At 44.0% G+C, this 7,997-nt stretch overlaps 1 pseudogene; it reads left to right on the top strand.

Annotated features, from left to right (window-relative positions):
* The first annotated feature begins 583 nt into the window (after positions 1-583).
* Positions 584-2,406, top strand: LOC147727786 (uncharacterized; annotated as a pseudogene).
* Positions 2,407-7,997: the final 5,591 nt, after the last annotated feature.

Below are 7,997 nucleotides of genomic sequence, written 5' to 3'. Positions count from 1 at the left end.
AAAGTTATCATGATGTAGGTAGCAAAAATGCCTTAGGATCCACTGTTCCGTCCACTGTACCAGCGGTCACACTCAATCAGCAAACAGCAACACACAGCACACTAGGTCCCGAACTCCCGGACAGTAGCACTGCTAGCAATACACGCACCATTGTGCATCTTGAACTCTCACCCTCCACCCCAGAGGACAGGAATAGTTCATGGGATAGGTCTGCCAACATCACAGAACCACAAAAAGTGTCCCGCCAACGCCTTTCCCGCCACCATAGAACACGCTGATTCGCTATTGCCCCTTACAGGACAAAGCCTCTTGTCCCCGCAGTCCTACCGGGCAGAGAGCAGGGTATAAGACATTTCAACACCTTGTAGAGATACAAGAAGTTCAAGAGCCCATACTAGAGTTACAACAGTGAGTCAGTGATCATTTAGTCCACTCTTCCCTAGTAGACAACTCGTGGTACAGAGATATGACAGCAGTAGGGAAATCAATAACTAATGATTCTTGCTATGTATGTTCATACATCCCCCATGCAGTAGGGGCTGACAGACTAATTTTTCCTAAAGAAGTCCCCCCACACATTGCCATGTGCCTTCTGCACTTGTATCTTTGCCGCATACAGGGACAGATCCAGGTCAGCACGGTGGAGTTAGATACTGACATTGTGAATACCACAGTGTGGGACTATACCCACAAGGTTCTCACAGAGACAGCAGCCCTAACAGGAGAGATAGAGAACATGCTTCGAAGTAAGCACCCAGACGTACTTTATCGTGGGCCACTCATTATGGAACAAGGATTAACCTCGGTGTCGGTACCCTCAGCAGCATGCGAACTGTCCCTACCTCACGATGAACGCACTTGTCCGTGCTACAATAGGACTGTGCTGAACATGCGAGCACAAATTTATGTAAATGACAAATGGGTCCCTGTTCATACCCTATTATGCAGAGCAGCTTCCTTACGCCCCCCTTGGGCTGGAGAAACAGAATGGGAGGGAGACATTGACTGGGATGTTGAGGAGAACTGTGAACAAATTTGGAATAAGGAAGGCAAGAGATACACCTGGGGTGGGGAAGGAATGTCGGAACATAAAAAAGCATTTAAACTAAAAAACCCTTCTCTTTGTTTCATAGGTAATGGCTCTGTCTCTGTTGGGCGTAACACAGACTGTAACAAAATATCTTCATTTTCAATATGCAGTTTGGCACCTCCACATTAATGGACTATTACTGGGCTTGCGGAGAACGTCTATATCTCCAGCTGCCTTCTCAGTGGTTCGGACTGTGCTCTTTGGCGACTCTACAGGAAGTACACCTGGTTGTGCCGGCAATGAATGCCTCCCACATACTCTCACACCCAATGACAGGTGATGTTACATTCCTCCACCGCCACCGGTGAACAGCTGAGTATTTCGCAACAGAGGCCCTTGGTAACGTTCCAGAAGAATTCCGCCTCTTCAACGAGGCCCAGCTTTTCTTCGGAGGGGCAGTTCCAATGTTTCAAACTAATGCGAATACCCGCTGGCTGGAAGTGACCCGCTACGAGGTCATGAAGACCATCAACAGCACCAGGGACGGACTGAATGCAATTAGGGAAGAACTGCACCCCTTAAGACTGATGGTTCTGGAGCATCACTACTTCCTCGACATGCTAACTGCCAAAGATGGTGGTTTGTGCCATAGAATCGGAAAATCCTGCTGCACGTTCATACCAGGAAACAATGAGGATAACGGATCTACAGCAAGAACCATTGAGGAACTGACAAACTTGGTAAAAGAATTGACAGAGGAAGGAGGTGCCCCGGCGGACATTATTCCAACGGACTGGTTTGATTTTGACTGGATGCCTTCATGGCTCACAGCAATCCTGAAATTTGTAATACCCATAGTTGGGATTATGTTGCTTCTGTGTTACGCCTTTCAGATAGGGAGTCACTGTATTAAGAGGTTAAGTACCAAAGCTGTAGGGATGAATTATGCTAGCACTGGGATCTGCAAGGTAGCGAAGTATGAAGGCATGGATCGAGTTCCTGGGGATGCGACTGGAGTACAATTAGAAATGAGAAAGCTAGCAGCACCTGGCACTCACTATGGAATACCAACAGCTCCTCCACTTCCCCCAGGTAGGGACACCCAGAGCAAGAGTCCTACAGCAGCCCAATATGAACGCCTGCTTAGTGAACCAGGTGCAGAATATGTCAAAATGCTCCTTAGACCAGATGGAGAAAGAGCCAAGCAAAGAGAGCAACCCCAAGACAGCTGTATGTGTTATGTTAACGACATGCCCTGGATTCCCCCACTAGCTGAAAGATCACTAAGATACTCAGTTAAAAGTGTGTTCATAAATGCCCGGCTTGCTCGAATCCAGTGGCACTGGATTCAAGCAAGAGGCACAGGGTCAGACTGATTTGCATATAGCCATGTCTGAACTGGGGTGGCAAAGTGGGCTAAAGAACGGTGATGGATTAAACCCAGATCTTTTGACTTGGTGTGAGTGAGTCCCTTGCTCACTTTGCCACTGGATTCAAGCAAGCCGGGCTGAAGACGGCTGGAATGCCAGAAACCGGTCCTCGGAGGCTTGTTTCCGGTCCAGGGATGGCATGGCTTGGCAGTTCGGGCTGGACTGTTCCCATGAGGCACAGGGTCAGACTGATTTGCATATAGCCATGTCTGAACTGGGGTGGCAGAGTGGGCTAAATAACGGTGATGGATTAAACCCGGATCTTTTGACTGGGTGTGAGGGCTTGATTGGTTCAGATGCTCCGTTCATTACCACCCCCTTTTGTACTGCTTTTGGCCGCCATAAGTGTGGCAGGGTATGATCAGACGTGAGTCCCTTGCTCACTTTGCCACTGGATTCAAGCAAGCCGGGCTGAAGATGGCTGGAATGCCAGAATCTGGTCCTCGGAAGCTTGTTTCCGGTCCAGGGAAGGCATGGCTTGGCAGTTCGGGATGGACTGTTCCCATGAGGCACAGGGTCAGACTGATTTGCATACAGCCATGTCTGAACTGGGGTGGCAGAGTGGGCTAAAGAAAGGTGATGGATTAAACCCAGATCTTTTGACTGGGTGTGAGTGTTTGATTGGTTCAGATGCTCCGTCCATTACCACCCCCTTTTGTACCATAAATGAACAAGAGCAGTTAGATGATGGAGGGTCACGTTCTACCATTTAATCACCAGAAAGGAAATTTTTATCGACCTTGATAGGATAAAGGTCTGATGTGGGAACCACTTGACAAGATCTGAAAATATGCTAAAATGACCAATTTTCACCATATACTATCAGTAAATAGAAGCTCACAGATTCCATGAACCCAATATACATAGGCCTAAGCCAAAGGCCAAAGGCCACCATCTTTTGATATCAGTCGTTCATACTAAGCTCCACTAGACCTGATGATTTCAAAACATGCATTTCTGTTGCACTGAAAACAACGAGGTAATTTGGGCTATCACAGAGTACAGTAATTTTCCACAGCTTCAAGACCAACGTCCACACACACGTACACAGACCCAGCTGGTACAAGGTGGTACATCTTGGACTCTTGCTGAAATATTGTGTTTGAAAGGTAGCTTGCACAAATTAAAAGTTACAACGTCTTCCAATAATAGCACCTGTCGTAAGTTAAGCTATCACATATATTCATGACAAGATGTTCTTTGTTTATTTTCTGCGGTCGAGCATGGCCAACCAACCGTTGAGCCACCTGGCCATTCCTGTGTCCCTAAGACATGCGGTAAAGCCACCTGCATCAGAAAGTGCATCGGAACAGTGTCAGTTCTGCATTTTTCAGGTATAAAGGATCCAACACCACAATCAGAAACCAGAACTCTTCTGCTGTGACCATCACATGCGTGGGTTCTCCGGCCGGCCGTTTATCTGACTTGGGAGTTTTCAAGCCTCTTCTCAGAAGTGATCAACTCCCAGTCTAGATAATATTGTTGCCTTTTGAAATCTGACTATGCTCGATAGTTTTCCTTCACACCCAATTCCTTGCATTTAAGGTTTCCTTAAATGATTTGATCTTATATGGCTAGTCTCCATAGTTAGGTGCCTCCAGGCACTGGGTCTTTAAAGAAATGTTTTCTACATTCCCTAACTAACTTCTAATTGTGCCTTGTTTTAAAAAAAAATCTTCATTCTTTGCATTTAGGATCTCCTAAAATGTTTAATCTTGCATAGTTGCTTCTCATCAGAAAGGCTAGCTTCTAGGCACTAGAGTTTTATAACAAATGGATTCTATATCTTTGGATCTCTAGCTGTTTTCAATGATGCCTTTTAAAAGATACTTATTGCAGCTCACCTTAACAAAATTTTGAGTATTTGTCATCAAGCATTTATTCCGGACAGAGTGAAGCCCGATCATCTTAATGGTTTTTGCTTAACTACATGAAATGAAATGCATTTTGTTTATATACTTGTGATTTAACGAATAAAAGTGCCACTCCAATATGATTCTTAGTCATCTCGTATCTTTCTTCCATGTTCCTCAGTGAAGTGTTGGGCAGGTGGCCTGTGGCTACTGTTGAGGTGACCACACCCCAAAAGGGGCTCCAGTTTCCCTTTATCACTAGACGCGGAGAAAGATTTTGACCGTGTTGCCAGGCAGTACCTAAGGATAACAATGGTACAAAGGGGCTTCGGTCCCGGTATTCTAAGAGCTATACAAGCCATGTATCATCGACCATATGCTGAATATCATGGGGGAAGAATCTGCCCGAATAATGATCGCGAGGGGGATGACGCAGGAATGTCCATGCTCGCCAATACTCTTCGTTATCTATATTGATATCTTCGTTGAGCAAATCCTTCAAGATCAGATTATTGTGCCAGTCCAGCGCAACGGCTATGACACCAAAATATTGGCATACGCTGATGATCTGGCAATTATAACAACAGAATCAGATAAGGCAATTGCTCTAATTAAGAAATTAGCAGAAGAGTATGGCCAGAAATCAGGCTACCTTCTAAACACAGGCAAAACCCAAATCTTATGTAACAACAAAACTGGATGCAGTGACCCTCAAACACTAGCTGAAGTAACCTACCTAGGCATTAAGATCACTAGAGATATAGATATCATTTGGAAAATAAACATGCAACCGATAATCAACCAGATTAGCTTAGACCTCCAACGGATAAACAGACTCCACCTATCACTCATGTTCCCAAAAATTCTATATCTGTTTAGGTCAATACCAGTAGCTATCGAGGAACGATTTTTAAAGAGAATAGATGGCATATTCAGCTGTATTGTCTGGAAATACTCTAAAATTCGCCGATCCCTTACATTTTTTACTTTACCACAGGAGCAAGGAGGTTGGTCTGCCCCAAACGTAGGATAATATTACTATGCATGTTTTTTACAGCAAATGCTATATGTAATTATGCCGGGCAATTGTGGTAGACAATATAACTTAAACGGAGATCTACCTACAATTTACGAGCTAGCTTTTAGAAATAGCGCTCAAGGGGTACTTTTTAGACAAATTGAGCCTAAATACTATAAAAAAACAAGTTTAAGATAGTATTTGGAATATGGAGGATTTGGAAAAAGATGCAGAACCTATTTAATATACCCATATATAACAGATATACTCCAATTTGACGATCCTCTTATTCTTCATCTTTATTATATGATAGTATAGCTAGGCATTGGGAGGAAAAGTATTAACAGTAGGTGATCTATACGCTGCTGAACGAAGATTGTCATTTTCGGAACTTCAATTAAAATATGGTTTATCTGATAATTCACTGTTTAAATATAACCAGATTGTTAGTTATGTGAATAAACTTAAAGAAAAGAGATTGGTGCTCCATAAGATATCCCTAATAGAAACCATATCTAATTCACAAACTAGAATTAAGCATTTGAATAAAGTATTAATGGATACACTTTCAGATGATCTGGTAGCGGTAGAAGCTAAATGGGCTATGAAGACCGGGGACCCAGATATTGATATATGCCAATCCCTGAATCTATCTGGGGAGATCTTTATGGCGGCAAACTTGAAAGTGAACATAACAGAGATGGGAGGGTCCAAGGGGATGTTTACCGACCTAGCACCCTTACAGCCCCCAATCAACACAGTTTAAACAGACACAAAGTAGCAGTGGGTCAAGGAAAAAAGACGTTGACTTAACTTAGTATCTGACAATAAGGAGAAACAGGTATTAAAGTACATTAATCATCATGGATAAAATCAAACTAATGCTGACCAGGGAAAATAAATCAAAAAACCGAAATAATCCTACAATCCCAGACTGGTTCAATCACGAATGTACGAGCTCTCTAATCAAATTAAAAGAGGCTCTTAGGCAACCAAAAAGAGACATTCAACTGATTAAACACCTAAGATATCACTACAAAATAATCAGGAAACAAAGAAAACAGGAGCTAAAACAATCCTTATGGAATGATTTACATAAAAGTTCACTCACAAAAAACAGTGAGTCTTTCTGGCGGACAGTGAAAACCCCTTTTCTTTCTGACTCCAGTAGACCTCAAATTGACGTAGCGATAGAAGAGGAAACATGGGTACAACACTTCTCCCACATATTTAAACTAACATCTTCCAATGAAGAAACAACTCATTCCCATCCTCCTGTCGACTTTCCAATAAACATTCAGTTTTATATCCTTGAGGTAAGGCAAGCACTAAATCTAAGCAAAGGGGGCAAAGCTCCAGGACCAGACGGGGTCCCTGTGGATCTCTTCAAACAACATCCGGATCTGTGGGCCCCTATACTCACCAGAGTATGCTCTGCAACAGCAAGTTTGGGTTTAATGGAGTCTTGGTCCAACTCCATTATGGTCCCCATCTTTAAAAAGGGGGACCGACAAGACGTCAAATGTTATCGACCGATCTCTCTATTAGATTCCACAGGAAAAGTAGTCGGCAGAGTAATCCTGGAACAACTGCAACAATGGGCTGATGACAGTAAGATCTTATCGGACCTTCAATTTGGTTTCAGAGAAGGGTTCGGAACCGTCAAACAGGCCCTTAATTTAACTCTAATTGTGTCCAAGTACATCCACGCAAAGCAGGGGACAATGTACATGGTGTACGTAGACCTGTCCTCTGCTTTTGACTGCGTTTCACATTCAAAGCTATGGACTCTTTTGCGAAACATGGGGGTGGATCCTCCACTATTGGACTTTCTAAGGGAACTATATACAAATGCCACTGCGAGAGTGCACTACGGGACAAAGGGTGAGCTCACTCCGTCGTTCAAGGTAGAGCGAGGAGTCAGGCAGGGGTGCGTCCTAGCTAAGCATGGGCGAATTTTGCGAATCTCGCGAATTTTGCGGATTTGCGAACTTGCAATCCGCAAAATCCGCGAATTCCCGCGAATTTGCGGATTTTTTTTTTTTGTGTTCGCCCGTGTTTCTGCCAGTTCGCGAGGGTTTTTACAATTTCGCAATTTGCGAACTTACCTGTCGGGTCGCAAGTTTTGCGAACTTGTTGTTTCTACGTGTCCAGCCTGTTTGGGACACTCTTCTTCATCACTGCCACTCTCTGTCACCACTGCCACTCTCTGACTACTCATGCCACCCTCTGGCCCACCCATGCCACCCTCTGTTTCATCACCACACCCTCTGGTTGTCCAGTGTACATTATTTTCGGCAAAGCAAAGCACACCTTCCCTGCCTCAAGTGACCTGAATTAATTTGGGGCTGATTAATGTGTCACAGAATATTTTTTTAGCTGGCACCTGCTTCCTTAGTGCGCCCTGATTAGTGATCTTTTGCACTTGCTAAGTGCTTTCATTGTTGCAAAATTAGTTACAACACCTGCCCTGCCCCAACTGACAATAATGAATTAGGGGCTGATTAATGGATTTTAACTTCCAGCCTGGCTCCTGCTTGTCTCCCTTAGCTGTAATTCAGGACCTTTGTGGCATATGTGTAACTATTCTGAGGTTCAGAGCAGGGTCACATAATAGTTGCAACTGGCAACTGAACTCTGGAGGAGCCCCTCAGGAAGCACTACAG

Source organism: Lissotriton vulgaris, chromosome 3_1 (genome assembly GCF_964263255.1).
Source record: "Lissotriton vulgaris chromosome 3_1, aLisVul1.2, whole genome shotgun sequence".
Classification (NCBI taxonomy): Eukaryota; Metazoa; Chordata; class Amphibia; order Caudata; family Salamandridae; genus Lissotriton; species Lissotriton vulgaris.
The sequence above is the reverse complement of the archived record's forward strand: the minus strand, read 5'-3'. Positions and strand labels throughout refer to the sequence as shown.